Consider the following 27701-nt stretch of genomic DNA (forward strand, 5'->3'; position numbering starts at 1 on the left):
GCCCCGGCCTTTATGTTTTCTTCATGATAGGACAGTGTGATGTTTGTTGACCCTGGAAGGAGGCAGTGTTGACAAAACCCTTAGCAAGGGTATATGATAATTCTAGAGGTTGAGAAAGGTTGACACAGGAAGTATGGGGTAGTTAGGTGGTCAGACCTAAGGGTGTTTGAAATCTTCCATAAGGGAATTCAATCATGCCATATAAAGAATAAGAAAAGCAAATGCAATAATAAGTAATTAATCACTCGATGTTTTAAGACATGTTAAAGCTAGAACAAATGAAGGTCATGTAGCCGAAACATAGATGAAAAGCATGGATCCAGTGAGATTGTGAATTACATATAAAGAAGGAATGAAAACATCTAAATAGACCTTCCATAGTAACACAGCCAGGTTGATACCATTCCTACTATTGACCACACTTGGCATCACTTATCCTTCCAGTTTCTATCCCAGGTCTGCTCTGTCTGTCCCCAGAGACAGCTCGGCAGGCCATAGGTGAGCCCTACTGCCTGAGTGGGTTGCCCCTCAGTCCTCTTGATGGATCAAGTGTATGTGTTGGCTCCAGGAACTTTCTATCTACTCGCCCTCTTTGCCCACCCCAATCCCAGCCCAACCCCATTATCATGGAGGAAGACTGGGGTGGCAGAGAGACACACAAAACAGTCAAACTTTACAGAACACAGGTTCCTATTTCAGTGTGATAAGCTACCTCTTTTTTTTTTGTAGGAGTACGATTTTGTAGGCTATTTATTCAGCCACTGATTAGCTGATTGAATTGGGCACGAACTCCACCTTAATTATTTTTTATTTTATTTATTTTTTCTTTTTGTATTTATTTATTGAATCACTGCGGGAAAAGTTACAAAGCTTTAGGGTTTAAGTCTCGGTCATACAATGATCAAACACCTTTCCCTTCACCAGTACTCATTTTTCACCACCAAGAACCCCAGTATACCCGCCCCCTCCAAATGCCTGTGAGGCAGATGATTTCTACTTAACTCTTCTCTACATTGATTACATTCATTATTTCGACAAAAGATGCACCATTATTGTTTAGAATTTCCCCCCAAACAATCAGAATTGCTGAAAAGGCATTGTGAAATATTTTGTTTTCTATAGTTGGTTATGAGAATCATATAATGTCACGTGACCACAATTTTTCTGCAAAGATAAGCTACCTTTTTATCTTTACTCTGGCTTGTTACCATGTTTTTTAAATTTTTTTTATTTTATTGAATTATTATTTTTTTGGTCACGCCCAGCAATGCACAGGGTTTACTCATGGCTCTGCACTCAGAAATTACTTCTGGCGGTGCTCAGGGGACCATATGGGATGTTGGGAATTGAACCCGGGTCAGCCACGTGCAAGGCAAACGCCCTACCTGCTGTACTATTATTCCAGCTCTTGTTACTGTGTTTTAAATCCATAGACAAACCCACGTCAGCCAAGCCTTTTTTTTTTTTTTTAAGTATGGCCTATGAAATTTTCTGTCTCTGAGAACTCTGGAATAGTCTGCTTGGTGATATATTGGGGGCTACCATATCATCAAGATATTGCCCAATATCACATCATATTTTGTGAGTTTTCCTGGAGCTCAATAGCCTCAAGTTCCTCCAGGTGACCATTAAGGAGAATCTGAAGAATTGCAAGAGGGAGGTTGAAGGGATGTATCAATAAACTCTAACTACTTCTTCTCCCCCTCCTCTTCCCCTTCCTTCCCTTCTGCTCACATTTCTCCTTTCCTCCTCCTTTTGTTTCTGGACCACACCTGGTGGTCATTTCTGCTCTGTGCTCAGAGATCACTCCTGGCAGTGCTGGGGCACCGTATGCAGTGCAGGGGCTCAAACCAGGGTCTGCCACATGCAAGGCAAATGACTTACACTGTATTATCTCACTTGCTCAACTATAATTTCTTGGGGTGAGAAATAGGAAGAAAAGAAAGGGCCGTGTGCGTAGGAGGCAGAAAGGAATCCCTCTTCTGGAACCCTTAGTAGGACGAGGGTGGATGAACATGCTATGAATAACCTGCAAAGAGGCTGAGGGGCTATGGAGTGAAATGTTGAATGTGGGCCTTTAGGAAGCACCAGTTCATCTTTGCCTCATGTTGCTCATATATCTTTGAAGGAATTGTGCGTTTGTGGTTCAGAATCAACCTAATAACTCCTCCACTATCATTACCTTTCAGTATTCAGTTGTTCATGTCTCCATAATAGATGAAAATCCATTATACTTAGACCTACTTCATTGTTAGGAATCCCCTCAACATGTTAGTGACTAACCCAGCACACATAACTAATTCAGAGCTTTTTTCACAAAGCAGTACAGAGTATCAAATATTTCTGCTTCGTTATTATTACAATGTATAAATATCTTGACAATCAAATTGCATAGTGTTCTATTCTATTTGGGTATATTTCTGTTTAAAATTAAACTTAGCAAATGATTGGTAAGTATACCCAGAGCCAGAAAAGCTGGCCCTGGGGTCTAATGGTAGAAGAGAGAAACACAACACCTCCCACACGGGCCTGGAACAATAGTACAGTGACTAAGGCGCTTGTCTTGCACATGGTTCTGGGGTTCTATCCCTGGCATTCCATGTGGTATCCCTGAACCCTCCAGGAGTGATCCCTGAGCACAGATAGTAGTATGCCCTGAGCATCACTGTGTCACTGTCACTGTCACTGTCACTGTCCTCCCGTTGTTTATCTATTTTCTTGAGCGGGCCCAGTAATGTCTCCAATGTCTCCATTGTGAGACTTGTTACTATGTTTGGCTTATCGAATATGTCACGGTGGCTTGCCAGGCTTTGACGTGCAGGCGAGAGACTCTCAGTAGTTTGCCGGGCTCTCTGAGAGAGGCGGAGAAATCGAACCCGGGTCGGCCGCATGCAAGGCAAATGCCCTACCCACTGTGCTATCACTCCATCCCAACAAGCACCACAGTGTATAGCCTCAAAACCAACCAACTGCCCCCCACCCCACCACCAAAAAAACCCCAACCAAAACACCTGCCATGCTTAGCAGTGGTTTGAAGGATGGCCACTTACTTTTGCAAAGTGGAAAATTGTATGTATACATTAATAAAGGCAGAGCCACTCTAATTTGGGATCCCCTCCAGTGTACTTCAAGGCTTGTTCTGCACAGGATTATAAGCCTCTGCTTGATGCGATGTTAACTTTTCTGTAGATGTAGTGGAAGCCCCCTTCTCTTTCCTTGTCATCACATGCCTACTGAATTTGGGGACTATCATCTGGCCCATAGTTCCACACATTATCTTTGCCTCTTTCTCTTTATGTGTTCATATTCAATAAACTAGGTAGTCTTGATTTGATTTTAAAATTTACTCATGATGTTACGTATGTATGTGGTATGTGATCTACATTTTGCTCTTCTCTTTCAACATTATAGTTTCATGACCTAATTGGGCAGCTGTAGCCCTAATGTGTCCACTGTAGCTGTGGTCAGTCTGGGAACACAGCACTGGATGAGGTCACAGTTTTTTTCTGTATTTCCCCAGAGAGAGACTTTGTGTGCAATACTAATGATCTACTAGGCACAGATAAAATGATTTGTAAATCCTCATTTCCTTAGAGTAGGGTAGTATTGATATCATCCTCCCTTTATTAAGACATGTGAAAAAAAAGACATGTGAAAAAGCCAGTTTGTGGCTGTGATTTGATTTGAATCCTCCTTCATGGGCTTGATTGAAGATGGGCTCTAGGTTCACTGATAGAACAGTCCAAGTCACTTAGTCAGTGAACCATCATTTCCCAAACTATAGCATGGGGGTAACGCTCCCCTCATCACTTATTTACTAGAAAATTCATGAATCAAGTCAACCTTTGCTGAGTTCCCAAAGGTCTTTTTCCCCAGTTGCTCACAGCGCCGTCCCTGAAAATCTTAAGTTCTGAGCATGTTGCAAAGCATAGTTTTATGTGCATTTTCATGTGGCTACTCTGATATTCTCTTTATACTTTTTGTTTACTTGGGGGCCACACACAGTGGTGTTCAGGGCTTACTCCTGGCTCTGGATTAGCTACATGCAAGGCAAGAACTCTACCCACTGTACTATCAGGTCCCTGATATTCCCTTTCTGAAGGGAGAACTCCCAAACCTGTAAATGAATTGATGCATTTGATTAAAAAAAATCAATAGTGCTGGGGCCAGGAGATGGCTCAGCGGCTTCAGTGCCTCTGTGTTAGAAACCATGAGCTTGGTCCCTGGTGCTGTTGAATATGTGATTCTGGCAGCTCAGCTGTTTGAGACCCTGGGCACCACACGCAAGTTCCCTCTGTAGCTTAGCCACAGTGTATAAGCACAGCAACGAAAGAGTGCAATGCCCAGTGACTAGAATGACTAAGCATGTGTGCAACCCCTGGTCATCACATCAACTTCCACAGAGGAAAAGAAAGACTAAGAAAAGGAAAGAAATTTTTGTAGGGTTTTTTTTGGGGGGGGGCATTGGGCCACATGTGGTCATGCTCTCAGGGCTTACTCCTGGCTCTGTGCTCAGGAATCACTCCTGTTGGTGCTCAGGGAGCTAGGTGTGATTCTGGGTATCAAACTTGGGATGGCTGCATGCAAGGTAAGCGCCTTCCCTGCTGCACTATCTCTCTGACCTGAAAATAGTGTTCTTTTTAGTACGAGTGCTACCTATGTGAGATATGGAAAGGAATGTGTCTGGTGTCTGATCCTGGAAAGGGGAGGGAGGCCAGAAGGGCCCCTAACTGCACAGGAGTGAAGCAAGGGAGGAGCTACCTCACTTGATGGTATAGCCTTTTCCAAGGAGAGTGGCAATAATACCAGCATATTTCAATAAAGGAGTATTTCAACATATGAATGTGGAGTGGGACACGCACATTTCACACAACAGCACCAAGTATGTCTTGAGTTATGATGGGAAATGTGCTTCTTTTTGTAGGTTGTGGTCCAAAAGAGAGAAACTGAGACTATCAGTATATTGTGCTGATTACCATGGTGACCTACAGCTTTTTCCACTCTGACCAATGCGTGGAGTCTTTGCAAAAGGAATCTTGGCTGGGGGAGATAGCTCAAGTGGTAAGAGCACATACCTGTCATGTATGAGGCCTGAATTCAATCCCTGGAACTACATGTTCTCTAGACCTGAATCTTGGCCTTTCTCTTATTTCATGGTCCCATTTTAGCAAGAATCTTGCTAAATTATTTTATCAAGGATTTACCACAGAGATATGATTGCTGTACTATCACGATAGCCCAGGTTTTATTCAAGTCAGATTTTATTAATATAAGTCAGATTTTATTCTGATAAATTTTATTCTGATTTTATTAAGTCAGATTCTCTGTGCTGTACCCTCCAAATCTCTGTCTGATAACCCCAGACTGCCTCAACAAGAATCTTACTGGGTTTGTTTAGTCCAGCATTCTTTAACCTTTTTTTTATATCATCCTGTATATGGTACACAGATCTGAAGTTATAACCAAGGTGGTAGACCTTGTTTTACAACCTTTCTATACCTGCAGACTTTCCCCTTCCCTCAAATATGCACTTATGGTTGAAGACCACTGGTTTGGCTTTAACTCCCCTTGCCCCTGATGTCTCCTCATAGTCATTTCCCACCAACTCACTCGTACAAACTCCCACTTTTGCACCCACTGTATTTTCTCTCTTCCACTCAAAAACTCCATTGTTGTGATCTCTTCACCAAATGCCATGACCCCCTTGAATAAAATATGACTTAAATAAATAAAATCTGACTCGAATAAAACCTGGGCTATAGTGACAGTACAGTGGGTAGAGCCCTTGTCATGCATGTGGCTGCCATGGCTTCAATTCCCAGGAACCCATATGGTTCCCTGAGTCCTGCCAACAGTGACAGTGATCCCTGAGTGCAGAGCCAGGAATAAGCCCTGAGCACCATGGTGTGAGGCCCCCGAACCAAAAGAAAACAAAACCTGACTTACCTCTGTAATAGTGTCATAAATGATTTTTTCATTTTTCTTCCCCTACCCTCCACTTATCAAGGGAAGAAGAAGCAGTTAGTACTCTGTGTGTGTGTGTGTGTGTGTGTGTGTGTGTGTGTGTGTGTTTATAAGCCTGGGATCAAATCCAGGATTTCAAAATATGTAAGGCACACTCTGTTTTCCTGAGCCCAGTCTGGCTGCTTTTTTGAATTTTTTACTGGAACATGTCGGTTTCACAGCAGGTCACTGACTCTGCAATAGACCTCCTCATGTGTTTGGCAGGAGGAACTGTTTCTTACACAGAGAGGACTGGGGAGACAGGCAGGAGACCGGATGCTTTCTCATCCGGCTTACAATTCTCCTGAAGGTAGGATCTGCTCTCATGAATAGACCTCCAGCTCCTGACCCCTGAGAGTCAGGATCTCTCTCCCTATTCTCAGCACTGGGCGAAGTCCCTGGGGCCATATAAGGTGCTGGGGATTGAACCTGGGTCTGCCCCATGCAAACCAAGAACCTTATCTACTGTCCTATCTCTCCGTCCCTTAAAACGGAAATCTGAATCTCTGTATGCAACAACTAAGCCCATTCTCCCTGGGAATACTCAGCCACACTCTATTTTTGGGTCACACCTGAACTGCTCAGGGGTTACTCCTGGCTCTGTACTCAGGAATTACTCCTGGGAGTGCTTCAGGGACCATGTGGGGTAATGGGGATTGAACACGGGTCAGCCGCATGCAAAGCAAACACCCTCCCCGCTGTATTATAGCTCCGGCCTCTCAGCCACATTCTTGCAGCAGCCCAGAGTCAATAGTTTTAGAAGTGAAACTCAGAGAGAAAAGGAATTTAATCTGTCTGTGTCTGGAGAAACAAGGAACAAACTCCACAGTAGATGGTAAATCAAAATGTGGCGAGTCTATGCATTTCATAAACTGATTTGGGGACGCAAAGCTGTGTTTATTATGTTTCTCAAAGGAATAAGAACTAGCCCAGAAGACAGTTCCGGAATACTGTCTCAACACATGTTTATAGGGTGCTGCCATTCCTGACTGTGTCTCACTTTTCAGAGGCTGAAGGAATTTGTAGTAACACTACCAAATAAGACAGGCTAATTGCCTTATCGCCTAGGGATCTCTGGAACAGGACATTTTTATTAAGGACAAACAAAAAACATAATTCCTCAAAACTTTGGAGTTGTCTAATTTTTAAATTTTTCTTCCTCTGAGTTCATCATATTATACAATTTACATTTTTTCTTTGGTTTTCAACTTTTGAGCCACACCCTGAAGTGCTCAGGGATCATTCCTGGCAGTGCTTAGGGGGCCATTTGTGACGTCGGGGATCAAACCCAGGTAAAATATGTGCAAGAAATATGCCTTCTCTGCTGTACTATCTCTTGAGCCCTGAAACTTACTTATTCTTCCATTTTGCTGATAAAGTCTTCAATTCCAGCAACTGAGCACCTACCTACTCCCAACACCGTTCTCTCTCAGGTTCAGCTTCAGCAGCGGTGGGTGGTGTGTCTCCTTTCTGTCTTCTTTTCCCTTCATGGACTGTATGACACAGAGGTTGAGGATACAGGTTCTGAAGTCAGACTTTCTGGGTTTAAACCACAGGTCTTACCCATCATGTTCTGTGAACACGAGCAAGCAACTGCTGAATGTGAAATTTTCAGGAACTTTGCAGACCTGTATTGTCACACTGATAATTGAAATTGACCTTGGTAGAAATATTCACACCATGGAAATTGGCAAATACTGCACACTGGCACTTGCCCCTTCTCTTTCCTGGTGATCACCATGGACCAGCTCATCTCTCCTTAGTTTCCACATTTATAAAACAGAACTAATCATAGGGTATAGCTCATGAAATCTGAGAGTTGAGTGAAATGTGCTTACTTGGGCATAGCAAATAAATACTCAGCAGCGTTAAACTTTGAATCATGGCCACATGTGTCAGAGGCGGGCAGGCCTGATGCGTCTCTCACACAGTAGCAAGGCACAGCCGCCCAAGGAGAGCCCCAAGTGCAGTTCAAATTGGTGGCGGTATGCGATGGCAGCAAGGGCAAGATCACTTTCATGAAATACCACCTGACAGGCAAGTTCAAGATGTATGTTGCCACCTGGGCATCGAGGTGCACCCGCTCATCTTCCACACCAACTGCGACCCCATCAGGTTCAACGTGTGGGGCACGGCCAGCTAGGAGAAGTTCAGAGGCCTGCAGGATGGCTACTACATCAAAGCCCAGTGTACCATTATAATGTGATATCAAGAGTTACTTCTAAGAATGTGCCTAATTGGCATAGAGATCTCATTTGAGTATGTGAAAATATCCCCCATGTGTTGTGTGGATATTAAGGACAGGAAAGTTAAGACAAAATCTATTGTCTTCCACCGAAAGAAGAATCTTCAGTACATTTCTGCCAAAAGTAACTACAACTTTGAAAAGCTTGCTAGAAAATTGGGGCTGGAGTGATAGCACAGAGGGTAGGACATTTGCTTTGCACACAGCTGACCAGGGTTCAGTTCCCAGCATCTCATATGGTCGACCCCCCAAGTACTGCCAGGAGTAATTCCTGAGTGCAAAGCCAGGAGTAACCCTGAGCATCACCAGGTGTGACCCCGCACCAAAATAAAATCAAGAAAAAAAAAGCCAAAAAAGAAAATTCATCAGCGATCCAAACTTGGAGTTTCTTGCCACGCCTGCTTCCCCCTTCCTTCCCCTGATGTGTTCATGGACTTGGCCTTGGCAGCACAGCATGAGAATGAGTTAGAGGTTGCCTAGACAACTATTCTCCTGATGAGGACAATGACCTGGAGGAGATGAACCTGGAGCACAACATTAGAAGTCTAATGTTTTCTTTTTTTAAAATTTATTTATTGAATCACCATGAGAAAAGTTACAAAGCTTTCAGGTTTAAGTCTCGATCATACAATGATTAAACACTCATCCCTTCACCAGTACACATTTTTCACCACCAAGAGTCCCAATATACCCCCCTTCACACCCTTCCTGATGCCTGTGAGGCAGATGATTTCTACTTAAGTCTCTCTCTACTTTGATTACATTCATTATTTTGACAAAAGATGCACCATTATTATTTGGAATTTCCTCCCAACAATCAGAACTGCTGAAAAGGCATTGTAAAATAATTTGTTTTCTATTGCTGGTTATGCAGATCGTATGATGTCGCACAGCAAAGAATTTCTGATATTTTACTAATTAAGTCTGGAGGTAGTTTTTGTGGCTATCTCTCTCTTGATGTTCCTTGCACAATCATGGAGATGCTGAACCAGTCGATCGTATTCCTCGTCAATGTTGTCAATGACGGCATCTTCCCATGTTTCAACAATAGTGCCAAAGAGCTCCCAGTTGGTGGTTGTTCTGGGAGTTCTCTTCTTAAGCTTTGCAGCCCTTTCTCCGCACTCTGTGAAATAGAATTTTGCATGAAGGGGACGGTGATCAGATCCATCGTTTGGAATTTTGGGACAACAGCAACATCGGTCAGGCAAAACGATTGATTGAATACGATGTGGTCAATTTCGTTGTGGAACTGTCCACCGGGAGACTCCCATGTCCAACGTTTAGATTTGGCCTTCTGGAACTGTGAGTTACCATGGATGGTCTTGGTTGACATGATGAACTCCGACAGTCTGTCCCCTGTTCATTCCATTCTAGGCCAAGGGTCCCGATGTGGAGTTCTTCGGCTGGTCTTCTTAGTCCTATCTTGGCATTAAAATCACCGACAATGATCTTGTAGACGGTGTGGTCTTCTTCATAGAACTTCTCCAGCTCCATGTAGAACTTCTCAATTTCTCCTTCATCATAATTAGATGTTGGTGTGTAGACAACGAAGATAGAAACTGTTGGCAGTGAGCCACATCTATTCAAGTGTAATTGTCTGATTCGGGTTGTTAAGCATTCGAATGAATCAATGATCATGGCCAATTTCGTGTTGACAAGTATACCGACACCTCCGACGCCTCTTTTGTTGCATGTTCTGAGGAACAGTTCTTTTCCAGTGTCGAAAATGGCGTGATGTGATCGATGCCTTCTTGTCTCGGTCAGACCGATGATGTTGTACTTGATCTTTTGTGCTTGTACCATCAGGTCCTCGATGGACGCATCTGATGCCAGCGTACGTGCATTGAAAGTACAGTCATTTTTGTCTTTTTTCGTTTTGGCAGCCTAGTTCAGCCTTGAGATTTTATCAGCCTCTCCTTCCTCATCCTTCTCAGCACTGAAGTATTGGTGACTCCTTTAGGGTCAGGGGAATGAGACACATTGTAATTACTGGTTTTGGCATATTGAATAAACAACGTATAGCTTGCCAGGCTCTGCCATGCAGGCAGAATACTCTCAGTAGCTTGCCAGGCTCTCCGAGAGGGATAGAGGCTTTTAGGGCGGCCTCAAATTGCCCTTGTAAGTGTTCCCATGGTTCAAACCATGTCTTTGAAAACTCTTAAGCTTATTTGCCAATGTGGTTTGGCGCATGCCTCAGGCAACCACAAGCGAACATCCAAGCTCGCAAAGCAGTACAGAGATGCGATAAAGGAAAACCTCAAAGAGAGAGGAGCGGCTGTGCTGGTAGATGCAGCAGAAGCCAGGGAAAGCATTCGTAACACCCGCCTGTCCTTCGCCAACTACAAGACCAAGATGATTGCCCTCCGACGTCCTGGTGGATCTCTCACATCTTCCAGAAGGGCAATGGAGAAGATTATCCATGACTTCTACTCAGATCTCTTTGATAGCGACGTCCACCTGCCCACATACCAAATTCTGCTCGCCCACATGGCAAAACCTGGCAAGCTACTGTGACGTATTCGATATGCCAAACACAGTAACAACAAGTCTCACAATGGAGACATTACTGGGCCCACTCCAGTAAATCAATGAACAATGGGATATGTCATTCCCAACGTTCTCCCTTTCGAAATCTGACATGCCATTTCATCGGTAAAGAAATGAACAGCACCTGGCCCAGACAACGTCAGACTTGAACACCAGAAGAACCTGCCACCAGTACTCATCAATACACTGGCTTGGCTTTTCACACACTGCCTGTCTGAATGCAAGGTTCCATCTCAATGGAAAACCAGCAGGACTGTACTACTGTACAAGAAGGGCGACATCCACGACATTGGCAACTATCGCCCGATCTGCTTGTTGTCTGTCATCGACAAGCTGTTCACTCAAGTCATCCTGAATAGGATTGGCAGAACACTAAATGAAGGACAACCATGTGAGCAAGTCGGGTTCCGCAAAGGATTCAGCACCATCGATCATATCCACATGATAACCAAGCTCATTGAGGTTTCTCAGGAGTTCAAGAAGCCGCTCTGTCTAACGTTCATTGATTTAAAGAAGGCCTTTGATTCTGTTGAGACAGAAGTGATCATTGAAGCCCTAGCCAATCAGGGCATTCATACTCAATACATCAGGATCCTCCATGAGCTGTATTATGGATTCACTACCAGGATCTCACCATTCTACAAAGAAGTAATCATTGATGTCAAGAGAGGGGTTCAGCAGGGTGATACCATTTCACCAAAACTCTTCAGTGCCACCCTTGAGAACGTCATGCGACGACTGGAATGGGAAGAAATGGTAGTGAAGATAGATGGTCGGCGACTACACCATCTCCACTTTGCTGATGACATCGTTCTAATAACACCAAACATTAGTTAAGCGGCACAAATGCTGGCTGACTTTGACTGTGAGTGTGGAAAGGTCAGACTCCAGCTGAATCTCACAAAGACAATGTTTATGAGAAACAGTCTCATTCCTGACGTTCCATTCGCTCTCAATGGAACAACCATCTCCGAATGCAACAGTTATGTATACCTAGGTCGAGAAGTCAACATGATGAATGACCTGGCACCTGAATTGCACAGGAGGAAGAGAGCGGCTTGGAACACCTTCAAGAGCATTGAAGAAATAGCTAAGAGGATGAAGAATCTCTGGCTCTGGGCACATCTCTTTGATTCCACTCTTCTTCCTGCATTAACATATGCCTCAGAGAACTGGGCCCTACAAAAACAGGATGAGAATGCTATTCGGGTCTCTCAAAGAGGAATAAGAGGAACTGAAAGAGCTATGCTTGGAGTATCACGCTTCACTCAAGTGAGAGAAAGAATCCGGAGTTCCAACCTCCATAGACAGTCAAGATTCAGGGATGTTGTCTCGTTTGCCAAGGTGTTGAAAATCAGATGGGCTGGACACATAATGAGATTTGGAGATGACCTCTGGACTAGATCTGTTACCGACTGGATTCCACAGGACATCAAAAGACCGCGTGGCCACCCACCTACAAGATGGTCAGACTTCTTTGTTAAGACCCTGAACGATCATTTTGAGGCTCTTCATGTTCCTAGAACAAACAGACGTCATTGGGCTACACTAGCACGTGGCAAGGACAAATAGAGACATTACTGGCGCCTGCTCGAGCAAATCGATGATTAACGGGAAGTCAAGTGATCAAGTGATCAAGTCTGGGGGGATTTCTACCAAAAGTCGGATAATTACGAGATTGGTTTGTGTCCTCTGGGGCCATGGCTGTGCCAGAGAGCCACTCATGGAGGGCAACTCGTGGCCGGTAGGGCGTGAATGATTGTGCCGGTTCCGCCCCCCCATCCCATGAGGCTGCAGTTGCCCTGTCACTGCTGGATCATACCTGGCTGTCCAGTCAGGTCTGAGGTGGCAGCCCCTGGGCTGCGGGGTTGGGGGGAGGCGGAAGAGACAGACACCCTTTCCCTCCCGGGAGGGGGGGGCACAGCACTGTAGTTTAACGCATAGTCCATTCACATTTCTGCTGCAAATTGCTGAGTTCTGAATTAGGTCTGTGTGCCTCTGGGACCATGGTGTGCCGGAGAGCCGCTCGTGGGGGGGCAATTCGTGGCCTCGGTAGGGCGTGAAGGACGTGAGAAGTCTAGTTTTATGGGCACTATCCTGTGATGTCAGTGATGCAGTGCGTTTTCCACTTTATTATATAGCTAAACAGAACACATGCTTCATCTTTAGGATGCTGAAGGAGATGAATGAACTTCAAGTGAATGTGGGAGTTTTAAAAAAAACTTTTTTTTAAACTGAATATTTAGCTGTTTTGGAACTGCAGTTGTCTCCTTTAAGTTTCAGATCTAAGACTGCTGCAATCACATCATAATATTCAGTGGTGAAATCTTGTTTGTTATTGTCATTCCTGGTTCTTTTCATTTAGAATCAGAATAACGTATTTCAAATATCTAAAAAAAATATCACTGAATCACAGTGAGATACACAGTTACGAAGTTGTTCACGACTGGGATTCAGTCATGTAATGTTCCAACACTGTCTCTTCACCAGTGTACATTTCCCACCACCAATATCTTCCCTCCCCAACCCCAACAGTCTGCATTTGTGGCAGGCACCTCTCTCTCTCTCTCTCTCTCTCTCTCTCTCTCTCTCTCTCTCTCTGTCTCAGTCTTTCTCTCTCTGTATCTCTCTGTCTCTCTGTCTCTGTCTCTGTCTCTCTCTCTTTTTGGGCCTTATGATTTACAATACAGATACGGAATGATTACCAGGTATATCCCTTTACCTACTGTGTTGAACTGCTTTTTGTATTTATCTAATTTTCTATAGGAATCAAGGTATTTTAGCTTTATGTAACACTTTCTGCTGTAATTTCAACACATACCTTGTTAATAACATTTAATTTTTTTGGGTCACACCTGGCGATAAACAGGGGTCACTCCTGGCTCTGCACTCAGGAATCACCCTGGGCGGTGCTCAGGGGACCAAATGGGATGCTGGGAATTGAACCTAGGTCGACCGTGTGCAAGGCAAACACCCTATCTGCTGTGCTATCACTCCAGCCCCAATAACATTTATTTTTTCCTGGAAGATAGAACAGCAGTCAGGGTGTATGCCTGACATATGACTGACCCAGGTTTTATTCCTGGCATTAAATGGTCCTCCAAGTACCTCCTGGTACAGCTCTTGAGGACCCAGCACTACCAAGGGTGACCTGGGTATCCCAGGCTCTGAAGAACTTAAGCGGCATCGGATCCTTGGGCCCTTGTGCTGTACCAAGAGTTTGGTGGTGAATTCCTGGTGGGGCCCCTGGACTTCCTCAGCACCTCTTGAGAAGCCCAAAATTCTAAATAAAAATGAATAAAAATGGCTTAGGTAATTGGATCCTCAGACTAATTCATAATTGGTAGGAAATGTGTGGCCTAATGTCGCTTAGAAGGTAGACACCAATAGTACATACATACTAAAGTTAGAATTGATTACTTTGGCTATATCCATTTCATATGGTTAGCTGTTGGAAGAATTTCCTTAGAATTTCTATTTTCCTTTTCTCAAGTCAAAGATTGTAAAGGCATTTCATTACAACAGCTGGCAGTTCATAAACAAACATGCTCCAGAAAAGTTAAAGAGCTGAGCTGAAATAAAGCATGTGCTAAATATTTCACATTAAGTATATTCAAGTTAATAGGGATTTGGTGAGTAAATAAACTCTTGCTTTCTTCAAACTCTCGGGGTTTTTTGGAGGGAGGCAGGGGACACACTTGGCCATGCCCGGGGGTTGCTCCCGGCTCTGTACTCAGGAATCATTCCAGGAAGTTCTCAGGGGACCACATAGGATGCCAGGGATCAAACCCAGGTTGGATGTGTGTAAGGCAACTGCTCTACCTGCTGTACTATTTGTAACTCCAGCCCTGAGCAAATAGACTCGCAGTGTGCTTCTTACCACCATTTGCCACCTTTTCTGCTTCTGCTTTGGAGTTTCGAGGTCTGATTCTCCTGCCCATTACATGTCCAGTTGGTAATATTAGAATCAATCCTACTATGGTCTCAACCCCATGTTCTATTTTTTAATTGTTGGGGGACTGAGGGGTGCAGTTACAGGCCTGATGGCTCAGGTATTGCGCTCAGCAATGTCATGCTGCTTAGATTCCAGTGGTAAGCAAGGCTTATCAGGGTTATACCCAATTTATCTACTCCAAGATCTTCTCTGAAGCATTCTAGCTCTCCTGACATAACATGGATCTGGATCTTGCTCCACTCACAATCATCACAACTGGGGTTTGGCTCCTGAGCTTGCCCTATGGTTTTTGTCCCAGGTATCTGAACGGTCTTACCTCTTCATATCTCCTGGTCCCCAAAATGATGCATTACCTGTTGGAATTCTTCACTATGACTGACCAATACTCTTCTAGCTCCCTGACAAAATACCTTCTATTTTCATTTGCTCTTTTGGGTATCAACTATTTCTCACCTTCTCCCAGAGGTGAAGCAGCTAAAAGCATGCACTTTGGCACTGGATGGCTGGGTGCCAGCATTGCCAGTTCCTTCCTTTGGAAAGATCTCTCTGTGTCTTGTTTTTTCCTTTCTCTTTTGTTTTGTTTTGTTTTGCTTTTTGGGTCACATCCGGTGATGCTCAGGGGTTACCCAGTGATACTCCTGGCTCTGCACTCAGGAATTAATCCTGTTGATGCTCGGGGGACCACATGGGATGCTGGGAATTGAACCCGGGTCAGCCGCGTGCAAGGCAAACGCCCTATCCACTGTGCTATTGCTCCAGCCCCTTTTGGTGGGTTTAATCACAGGATTGTTAAGGGGAGCATTTACAATTGTATTTGCAAAATACTTAGAATGATAGCTGTCACCTGGTCAGGATGTGAAAATTGTTTGCATTTTTCTTTTGGTTTTGTTTTGGGGTCACATCCAGTTGTGCTCAGGGCTTCCTCCTGGCTCTGCAGTTGGGGTACTATATATGTACAGGGATTGAACCTGCATCAGCTGCGCCTTACCTGCTGTACCTCTATCCCCTGTATTCATTTTTCTAAGTAGCATCACTAAGTTCCTTCAATTGGAGGGCTTAAGCAAAAGAAAGATATTCTTTTCCTCACAACTCTGCAGAATGGAAACCCAAGATTGACATGTCGTGGGGAAGACTCTCTCCTGATGCTCTTCCCTATGACTTCTCCTGGTTCTCTCTCAGTGTTCTCTGCACCCTAATTTCTTTATATGAGAACTCAATCACACTGTGGTTAAAGAACAGTCCCAATGATCTTGCTCTAACTTTGTTACCTCTGTAAACACCCAATTTTCTTTTCTTTTTTTAAAAAATTTACTTTTCTTTATTGAATTACAAAGCTTTCATGTTTGAGTTTCAGTCATACAATGATCAAACTCCTATCCCTCCACCAGTGTACATTTTCTACCACCAATGTCCCCAGAATCCCTATCCCCACCCCCCCTCCCTGTCCCATCACTCCCCCTGTCTCTATGGCAGACAATTTCCCCTTACTCTCTCCCTCTACTTATGGGCATTATGGGTGCAATACAGATACTGAGAGGCCATCATGTTTGGTCCTTTATCTACTTTCAGCACATATCTCGCATCCTGGGTGATCCCTTCTCTATCCTAGCTGCCTTCTCCCCTAACCCATAAGGCAGACTTTCAACCATGGAGCAATATTCCTGACCTTGTTTCTACTGTCCTTGGGTGCTAGTCTCATATTTGATATTTTATATTTCACAAATGAGTGCAGATACTCTGTCTGTCCCTCTCTGACTCATTTCATTTAGCATGATACTCTCCATGACCATCCACTTATAAGCAAATTTCATGACTTCATCTTTCCTAACAGCTGCACAGTATTCCATTATGTAGATGTACCCAAGTTTCTTTAACCAGTCACCTTTCTTGGACACTCAGGTTGTTTTCAGATTTTAGCTATTGTGAATAGTGCTACAATGAACATACAGGTGCAGATGTCATTTCTACTGTGCTTTTTTGCACCCTCAGGATATATTCCCAGAAGTGGTATTGCTGGGTCATATGGAAGCTCAATTTCTAGTTTTTGAAGGAATGTCCATATTGTTTTCCAAAATGGCTGGAACAGTCAGCATTCCCACCAACAATGAAAGAGGGGGGCATGTTCTCCCCACTTCTGTGCTGGCACTGGTTGTTCTTGTTCTTTTTGATGTGTGCCAGTCTCTGTGGTGTGAGATGATATCTCATTGTTGTTTTGATTCGTATCTCCCTGATGATTAGTGATGTAGAGCATTGTTTTCATGTGCCTTTTGCCCATTTGTACTTTTTTCTTGAGGAAGTTTCTGTTCATTTCTTCTCTCCATTTTTTAATGGGGTTGGATTTTTTTTCTTGTACAATTCTACGATTGAAAGATCCCATTTTTGATCACAGTCCCATTCAGAGGTACTCCTGGCTCGGATGGCAACATACGAATTATAGGGGGACACATTATTGCTTACAACATAATGAAACAATTTATTCCTGAACAAGGCCTAGCTGCCATATGCTCTTTGTCTTTCTCTGGCACAGCCTCGGAGGGCCCCTATAGGCACCTGATCCAGGCACCAGGTTGGGGAAGCACATGGATATTCTTCCCAGCATGAGAGGTGACCGCTGCTCTTCAGTTCCCTGCATGACCCGGCATCCCAGAGCCGTGGCCCAGCCTTTAAAACCTCTGTTTATTCACAATGAACTCAAAGAAGGTAACGAGGAAATTAGCTCACCACAAAATGACCACACTGTTTAGAAATCATTTGAAATGAAGTTCCACACGGCTTTTTTTCCCAGAAGGGAGCAACATGACGCCCATCATAGCCATGCCACTGGACCCCACGCCAGGCTGTTTCACTCTTGTATGCCATATCAACTTAAAATATCAACAGTGTGAGTAATTCTGTGCTAATACACTTTAAAATTAACATAAAAATCCTACAAATAGACAATTCAGTAAGAGGGAAGAGAGGAGAATTAAAGAAATTTCAAGGGAAATCCGAGTAGGCTGATAAAAGTATAAATGTGTGTTTTATCCTAAAAAAAAATAAAGGAATCTAGCTGCGACCCTATGTACTCAGTGAAGACTGCTCAGCAGTCAGCTCTTCCTCTGCTTGCTCCTCCAACCCCCAAGCGAGGGAAACAGATTCCCTTACTTCCAGCTGGGAAGTGGCAGGCTCCGCGCCTGATGCTCTGCTGTCTTCTCAGCCTGCCTCCAAATCTCTGAATTGGAGAATTTTTAGAATATTTTAGGGGTTCGGCTTTGGGTTTTTTTTTTGAGGGGGCCACACTCAGCAATGCTCAGGGCTTACACCTTGCTCTGCACTCAGAAAGCACTCCTGGCAGTGCTCAGAGGACCATATGGGATACCAGGGATGGAACCCAGGTTGGCCAAATGCAAGACAAGCACCCTACCCACTGTTCTATTGCTCTAACCCCTGCCAATAGAATATATATACAAAAGCTCACATCAAAAAACCATTAACAACATGTTAGTGATATCCTAAAGAATGTCTTAATGGCCCCTGCCAAAATAGAACAATCTTCACACTGTTTTATTTATGGATATCTTTTTGTAGCATTTTCAGTGGTTTTTTCATAACAAACAATCACTATCACTATCACTATCACTATCACTATCACTATCACTATCCTCCCATTGTTCATCAATTTGCTTGAGCGGGTCCAGTAATATTGTGAAACTTGTTACTGTGTTTGGCATATCGAATATATCACGGGCAGCTTGCCAGGCTTTGCCGTGTGGGCGAGATACTCTCGGTAGCTTGCCAGGCTCTCAGAGAGGGGCGGAGGAATTGTACTCGGGTTGGCCATGTTGGCTGCGTGCAAGGCAAATGCCCTACCAGCTGTGTTATCGCTCCTGCCCATAACAAACAATACAAGATATATTATTTTGATTGTGCTTTGGGACAGGGATTGGGGCTTGGAATAAAACATCCCAATTATGGTGGTGGGAAGGTGTAATGGTGGTGGGATTGGTGTTTGAATATGAAATGTAATCAAATGTTGTATACTACCTTATAAAATAAAAAATTAAAGAAAAAAGAAATGAAGTTCCAGGGGCTGGAGCAATAGTGCAGAGGGTAGGGTGTTAGCCTTTCATGCAGCTGACTTGGACTCATTCCCCGACACCACATGTGGTCTCCTGAGCACCACGAGTATTTCTGAGTGCAGAGTCTGGATATGACTTCTCTTCACCCTCTAAATGAAGTTTCAGTCACTTTGACCCTAATTTGCTTGGAGAGGCAGGTGATGTGATAATCTCTCTAGAGATTCCAGATAGTCACTGGACTAATATTTAACCTCCTTCAAATGAATATTATCACCACCACTTTGAGGAGCAATTTTACGTTTGTTAAAGGCTTGACCTCCTGCTTCATGACTGGTGATTGTGTGGTTTTATACTCCTGGCACATCGCAGGTTCCCTTCTCTGTAAGACAGTTCCAGGAGTTTGAGGGTCTTGGTTGTGTTCATGAGTTACAAAGCCTGTAACTTTGTAGTAAGAGGTTAGCATGTATGGGCTGGATGTCCAGCTATTGGCTGGTAATTTTTTTTTTTGTCTTAAGGAGTTTTGGATTGTTTTGCTATGGGATTGAATCCAGGGTCTCATGCATTAAAATATGAACTTTGTCACTGAGTTACATCCCTGTGTGTCTTTTTTTTTTTTTTAAAAAAAGATCATTTGTTTCTAACATTATAGAATTCAGGGTAGACCTTAGGCCCTTTCTGACTTCAGAACTCGCTGCATCTACCACCCCATTCCTGAGCACTGCGACCAGGAACAAAGCCCTTCCAACATTCTTCCCACCTGTACTTTCCTTCCAGAAAGCACCATCATTCTCAACAAGCCTAGAAGTTAGTTCTGTTGCTTATTTTTGTCAGTTCATTTGCTTTAGTTATTAATTTTTAACACATGACTGAAACTGTTTGGTAACATTTTTTATTTCCTTACTTATTTCACTTAGCACACTTACTGCAAGTTCCGTCTATTTTGTCCCAAATTGCATCATGTTGTATCTTTTAATTGCAAAATAGTATGCCATAAAAATTCCTATTTTTTTCTCATTGGAAAAAAAATAAACATTTTTACTGAAGTGCTGGGATTTTTTTCTTTTTTTGTTTTTGTGCCATAGCCAGTAGTGCTCAAGGGTTACTCCTGGCTCTGTGCTCAGGGATCAATCCTGAAGGCTGGGGGACAAGATGGAGTGCTAGGAATCAAACCTGGGTTAGCTGTGTGCAAGACAAGCACCCTACCCACTGTACTATTGCTCCAGTTCCAGAAGAGTCAGAATTTAAGTACTGTTAGTTGTACTTCTTACGCATGCATCATTCCAACACTACACGCATCACTGGAGTGCCTACTTCTGTCCATCAGTACATACCCTGTCCCATGTAACTTCAGTCCTATAGACAAAATCTCTAGGTCTGATGACTCTGACACTTGTTCCCTTCAATGTTTCTTTATATTCCACATATGAGAAAATCTTTTTAAAATTTCTCGTGGAGGTAGTGACACCTGCACATATATAGATGATTAAAGCTAAACTGAAATTTCACAAAATTGTAAATAAGGTAAGTTGGAAAACATTTTTTCAATGCTGCATCTTTCTCTTTCTGTATCACTCTTATATGCCATATCAACTTAAAACATCAACAGTGTGAATATTTCTGTGCTATACACTTTAAAATTAACATGAAAATCCTACAAATAGACAATTCAGTAAGAGGGGAGAGAGGAGAATTAAAGAAATTTTAAGGGAAATCTGAATAGGCCGATAAAAGTATAAAAGTGTGTTTTATCCTAAAAAAAAGGAATACAGGATTTATGATAGAAAATATTCTATTGGCAGGGGTTAGAGCGATAGGAAAGTGGATAGGGTGCTTGTCTTGCATTTGGCCAATCTGGGTTCCATCCCTGGTATCCCATATGGTCCTCTGAGCACTGCCAGGAGTGCTTTCTGAGTGCAGAGCAAGGTGTAAGCCCTGAGCATTGCTGAGTGTGGCCCCCTCAAAAAAAACCCCAAAGCCAAACCCCTAAAATATTCTAAAAATTCTCCAATTCAGAGATTTGGAGGCAGGCTGAGAAGACAGCAGAGCATCAGGCGCGGAGCCTGTCACTTCCCAGCTGGAAGTAAGGGAATCTGTTTCCCTCGCTTGGGGGTTGGAGGAGCAAGCAGAGGAAGAGCTGACTGCTGAGCCGTCTTCACTGAGTACATAGGGTCACAACTTCTTTATCCTGGTTGATAAACTTTTTCTTCTTTCCTTCCTTCAGTGTAGCACTGTAGCACTGTCTTTCCATTGTTCATCTATTTGCTCGAGGGGGCACCAGTAACGTCTCACAACAAATTGTGAGACTTGTTGTTACTGTTCTTGGCATATCGAATACATCATAGGGAGCTTGACAGGCTTTGCTCTATGGGGGAGATTTTAGGTTGATATCAAAGTTTATTTTTATTTATTCATTATATTTTAATTTTTAATTAAAATTTTTAAAAATTTTATTTTCATAAAGTTGTTCACAATGGGCTGGAGCAATAGCACAGCAATAGGGCATTTGCCTTCTGTGCAGTCAGCCCGGCTGAGCTGGGTTCGATTCCTCCACCCATCTCGGAGAACCTGGCAAGCTACCGAGAGTATCTCACCTTCACGGCAAAACCTGGCAAGCTCCCTGTGATGTATTCAATATGCCAAACACAGTAACAACAAAATCTCAAAATGGAGACGTTACTGGGCCTGCTCGCTCGAGCAAATTGAAATTGATGAACAACGGGAGGACAGGGCTACAGTGCAGTGCTACAGTTATGAATCGTATAAGCTATCTGTAAGAGTCTGTCTCACAGTGATTCTACAAAAAAGCAATCCTGGGATTGTAAAAATTTAAATAATTGGGATCCGGAGCCATTTCTGCAGTGAGCTGCTCGGTTCTGAGATTCATTTTTGAGTTTCTGGATCATGGCAATTAATACCCTTAAATGGGCACCCAGAGGCAGTTACTGGGTGTGACAACCAGGACCCCGGAAGGGCGGGGATAAGGGAAAGGATGGCCCAGTCCCGACCCCATGAGGCCTGGTGTTACTATATTTTTAATTTAACATTTAAAAAATTTGGGCCACACTGGTAGTGCCCAGGGCTTTTTTCTGGCTCTGCAATCAGGGATCACTCCTGGCAGGGCTCATATGAGATATAGACCAGATACTTCTAGCTTAATTTTTTAAAAATGTAGGCACTATGATTTACAAGACTACTATTGGTAGGGTTTCGTGCATTCAACATTCCAACACCACTCCCTCTGCCCCCACCCTTCACCTTCCACCCACCAACCCCACTCCTCCTTATTTTATTTGCTTTTGTATTTTGGGCCACACTGGGTGGTGCACAGGGCTACTGGCAGACTCCAGGGGCCATAAGCGGTCCTGGGGACCAAACCCAGGTCAGCCACACGCAAGGCAAGCATGCTACCTGCTGTACTATTTTTCCAGCCCCTGCCCCACCCTTTTTTATATTGAGTCACCGTGAGGTACAGTTACAAAGCTTTCATGATTGAATTTCAGTCATACATGTTTCAACACCCATCCCTGTGCCAGTGTACATTTCCTACCACCAATGGCCCTGTATCCCTCCTGCTACGCCCCCCCCCGCCCCTCCCCCAGCCTGCCTCTATGGCAGACACTTTTCTTCTCTGTCTCTCTCCTTTTGAGCATTATGGTTTGCAATCTCTCAGTATCTGAATTGCAAACCATAATCTCCAGTCCCTTTTTATTTTACTTTAAAAATAACAATTATTTTTTTTGCAGTTTTATCATTCCTTTATTTCTCTTTTTTGTCTTTTCCATTACTTTTCTTCAATTAATACAATGAAGTAATTTTACTTCTTTTTTTTTGTATTGCATTTTTAATTTTTTATTTTTTTAAATTTTTTTTTTATTAGTGAAACACCATGAGGTACAGTTGTAGATTTACAATTTTTTGTGCTTGGGTTTGATTATACAATGATCAGATACCCATCGCTCCACCAGTGCCCATTTTCCACCACCATGGATAATATCCCCACCACCCCCATCCCCCCATCCCCCCCTGCCTCTGTGGCAGGGCAATCCCCTGTGTTCTCTCTCTCCTTTTGGGTGAAAAATAACAATTATTTTATCTCCCCATCCTTCCCTTTGTTGCGACGGCTGGAGATGGTGCACACTCATTTGCAATCTTCCTTTCAGTTGTGATGCCCGCTGGGGGGCGCACTTTAGTTGTGCTCAGAGACGCTGGCTGCTGTGCATTAAAGACCTCACTTGGCTGTGGTGCTGGGTTCCCAGACTGTAGAGCCACTGGGATTACATGCGAGCTAACAGGGCGGCTGAGGACTGAACTTTCGGCTTCCTCAGTCTCAGGATTGCAGCAAGACTGGCTTTTTTTTTTTTCCTTCTGGGTTTTGGACCATACCCGGTGGTGCTTTACTCCTGGTTCTGCACTCAGGGCTCACTCCTGGCGGGCTCCGAGGACCATATGGGGTCCAGAGGATGAAGCCTGGGTTGGCTGCAGGCATGGCAAAAGCCCTACCCTCTGTATTATCACTCTAGCCCCCAAACTGGCACTTTTGCAACTGAGCTGTATTGGGGCCCTCAAAATCTAAAGTCAAAGGCTTTGCCTGGTCTTGTTTCCCAAGTTATTTTTTTTTTTTTACTCTTCTTTCTTCTCTCTCTCTGGGAAGTGGGGGGGAGGGTCACACCAGGCGATACTCAGAGATTACTCTTGGCTCTGCACTCAGGAATTACTCCTGGCAGAGCTCAAGGGACCATATAAAATGCTGGGAATCGAACCGGGGTCGGCCTGGTGCAAGGCAAACGCCCTACCTGCTACGCTATCGCTCCAGCCCCTCCTCTCTCCCCCCACCCCGCTCTTTTTTCCCCCTGCCCTCTTACACCCCTCCCCCATCCTCCCAGCCCCTGTGCAAGTTGTTCCTGGGAGGGTCCTGGCCAGGTGCACCTGGCCCGGCTGGAGAGCTGCTCCTATCCATTCCGCTTGCTCCCTGAGCTTCCCGAGTGAGCGCCGGCCCAGCTGCAGAGTCCAGCCTTGGGGAGCTGCGAGAGCCCCGGGACTTTGGCACTTCGACAGCCGGCGAAGCGCCCCTGTCCTCCTCTCGCCGCTGCACTGGGTCACTCGGGCCTTCCCAACACCACCCCCAACCCTGCCAGATTCCTCCTTCTCTCCTGTCTTGTGGTTGCTTGTCTTTGAACCTGGGGAGCAGGGTGCACTGGTGAGTGTAAGTACAAGCAGAACAGGGGTCTCGGGCCACTTGTATCCGAGTTCTTGGAAACCTCGATTGTTGGGGTGCTTTCCCGCTCCCACCGTGCCCTGCCCTGCCCTGCCCTGCCGCCACCCTCCAGCACCCTGAGAGAGCTGAAATCTGCCTAGGAAGCAGCAGAGGAGGCAGAGCCTGGGCTGAGACTGCCGAACTCCCACTGTGCTCCAGTCTGGGGCCTCCCTGGTAGTTGTTAATAAGGAAATATAGTTCGTCTCTTTTTATTGAGCATGCATCCAATCACATGCGATGCTAAAAATAGAGCTGATTTCACTGAACTCTCAGGAGCCTCGACGGCATAGTGTGGCTACCTTTATTTTGTTAGACAAGGAAGTGAAAACTTGGAGTGCTGACACTTCTCAGTGGCAAGCTGGAATTTGAACCCGAGTTTCTCTTTGCTTTGTGTTCAGGGCGTACTCCTGGTTTTGCAATCAGGGATTACTCCTGGAGGGTCACAGGGGACCCATCTGGGGTGCCAGAGATTGAATCTGGTCAGTTGCAAGCAAGGCAAGTGCTCTATCCACTGTACCAACTGAGTCCTGCTGACACCAAAGCCCAGGTGTTTTGCCTCCTAAATGCCTCTTGTGTCAATCTGTGCTTACTAAGGGGGATGTTCCTTTCCACTTGCATTTTCTTCTCAATACCACCAACAAATAATAAACCTAAAACTAGACACACCAGTGTGAATGTGTGTGCTTCCAGTGTTAGAGCAGTGAGGTAAGTTAACATGATCTATTAAAGCATTCGATCAGGAAATGGTTAACTTCAGAGGGACATTTAGCTACAAAGCTCCCACTTCATCAGAGACAGTGGGTGCTGTCTCTGATGCCCCAGGGATTGGCTAAAATTTGTTGAAGTCTATTTAAGCAAAACAATCCAATATAACGAACATGTAAAAGTTCCAAGTAGATGATGACAGTTTCCCCAAACAAATTGGAAAGAGAAACCCGCGAGTACCAGCACTCACACCTGGCCCTGGGTGTTGTAGACTGCTATCTTCCAGAAATGCTGCCACCTTCTCCAGACAGGGGCGTTAGGAGTGAAATAAACTGTTAACTTCCTGCTTCCAGGGACAATGCTTCTTTCCTTTTCAAGCTGTTCCTTAATTGCCCCTGGGAAGTGGCCCCTCCCCTGGCCTTAATGATCATGGTTAAATCCGTTGTTAGCTGTATACTGAAGGTGCATTTATAGCACACAGGTGCTCTCTGGTTTTTAAACTGTTGGAAAGAGTAAATCAAGAATGTGCTTCAGGAGTTTCTAGTAGCTTCGCCACCCCACCCCACCCCTTAACAGGGGGTGGGTGAAAGCCATTTGGCTCCTAAATTTCTTGCTCTGCAGACCTGGCAGAGTGCTGGCGCTAAGGGAGGACGATTGGGATTCAAATCTAGAGGCTCAGCCCTTCTCCCTTCATGGCAAAGCCTGGCAAGCTCCCCGTGACGTATTCAATATGCCAAACACAGTAACAAGTGTCACAATGGAGATGTTACTGGGCCCGCTCAAGCAAACTGATGAACAAGGGGAGGACAGTGACAGTGACAGCCCTTCTCTCCCCTTGGACAAATTAGTTTGAACTTCCTTACACAGCCATGAGGTGTTCCCCACTCCCTCAATTTTACAGTCATAACGAGGCATGTACCCAAAGGTGCAAGTCCTGCAAGCAAGCGTGTGTGACCCTGGGAAACAACAAAGAACAACAACAGTCAGAGAGGGAAGGCCGGTGGGGGGCAAGGAGTGGGTGCTTTTGCTTGGTACCCGAACCTTGTGCTTTCTCCCACCCCTCCCCTTTCCGTGTTTATGTTAAAGAGAAAATGAGGGGATGGAGCCATAGTACAGGGGACCAGGCTCTTGCCTTGACCACAGCTGACCTGGATTCGATTTCAGACAAGGAGTGATTCCTGAGTGCAGAGCCAGAGTGAGACCCAAACACAACTGCGTGCGCCCTTCCCCCGCACCCCCGCCCGCAAAAAAAAAAAGAGAAAATGAATGTATTAAAACGGAGGTACTTGTGCTACGCCCACCAAGATTTCGTACCTAACCTGTGGTTTCAACTATATACGCCGCCACCTCCACCCCGCCCAGGAATGTAATCCTAACTGATCAGCATAGCATTTTCTAGTCAGCACTAACAACATCCATGATCTTTTCCAAATTCCCCCAAAGAGGTTATCTAAGACCTATTCCCATTCTCCAAAGGTAGATTCCCTCTTCCCTCAGCTTGCTTGCTTTCTGCCTACAGAGATCTCTCCTTTTGTACAACTTTTCCGAGCCTTTCTGGAGAAAGGGACGGGATACTAGATGACAGCCTGCTTGGCTGATTCCCATACTAACTCAATCGCATCTTTCAAATGAACTTGATTGGATTTTACTATTTACCAGTTACTCTTGGGTGGGGTCTTCTGAGGGTTCATTCACACCAGCTTTTAAAGAGCCCCTCAGGGGGCTGGAGAGAGAATCCAGTGGGTAAGGCACTTGCCTTGCATGCAGCTGACCTCTTTTCCATCTCTAGCAATGTGAACGTTCCCTGAGCTTGTCTAGGAGTGACCCCTGAGCAGAGACCCAAACCCTGGAGTGGACGGGGTCTGGGCGACCAGTCTCCGTCACTTGGAAATCTTTGAAGGTAGGTGGTTCGCAAAACCCCAGAATTTGTTTAATAACCCTGCATGACCCTGAATGTTTTCTAAGTTTGTAGATTCTTTTTTCTTTTCTTTTCCTTTCTTTTGGCTTTTTGGGTCACACCTGGCAATGCTCAGGGGTCACTCCTGGCTTGTTCTCAGGAATTACTCCTGGCCGTGCACAGGATCATATGGGATTCCAGGAACAGAACCCAGGTCGGCTGCGTGCAAGGCAAATGTCCTCCCTGCTGTACTATTGCTTCGTCCCTTGTAGATTATTTTTTTTTTGCTACGAATTAAGTAGAAGCTTTTTGTTGGACATGGGATGGGATGTGGGGTTTTGACACGAGCTCACCTATACCTCCAGAAACACAGCAATGGGAACGACAGCAGTTTATGTTCCTGGGGAGAGCAGTGTGGCATGCCCACCTGCCCAGAAGCATTAGCTGAAATCTGGGGTGCTAAAAGGAAACATCATTCAGATTCTCCACAAAAACCACCTAGCTGGTGGTGGGTGTAGCACAGTAACACTGTTCACCTAAAATATTAATATTGATACAGTTGTAACTCATAAGGCTGAGTTAACAACGAAATATGTCAGGGATCTGGTGCTGAGTTAACAACGAAATATGTCAAGGATCTTTTCATACCAAAGACCACCCCGCCTGCCAATAATAGAAGTGTAAATAAAGTCTATTACCATAGACTCTGGTCTTGGGTCCAAATATTCACTGTTATCGGCCTTATTATTTTCGCCTTGAATCCGAACAGACACCGGAAACAATTCCTTCTAACCTTGGATCTGCTTCCCCACTGTGGCTCCCTCAGAGGAAGGCTGTTAACAACTGAGACTCACTGTTCATTACAGGAGGTGAAGTGAGTGGGGGCCTGGAGCTCAGAATCAGAGGTAAGACCTTTGGTCTCACGAGTCAGGAGCCCAGCAGGAAGCAGCTCTATGATCACCATGGGTTGCTGCATGTCAGACTGTGAGAAGAATGGCCGTCCTGGGGGCAGTGAGCACAGGGACAGCGGGGGACCC

General features: G+C 44.6%; 1 pseudogene; it reads left to right on the plus strand.

Moving 5' to 3' along the window:
* Positions 1 to 4977: 4977 nt before the first annotated feature.
* On the plus strand, positions 4978 to 27652 carry LOC130022815 (GTP-binding nuclear protein Ran-like; annotated as a pseudogene).
* The last annotated feature ends 49 nt before the right edge of the window (positions 27653 to 27701 follow it).

Source organism: Sorex fumeus, unplaced genomic scaffold (genome assembly GCF_029834395.1).
Source record: "Sorex fumeus unplaced genomic scaffold, SorFum_2.1 ptg000021l, whole genome shotgun sequence".
Taxonomy (NCBI): Eukaryota; Metazoa; Chordata; class Mammalia; order Eulipotyphla; family Soricidae; genus Sorex; species Sorex fumeus.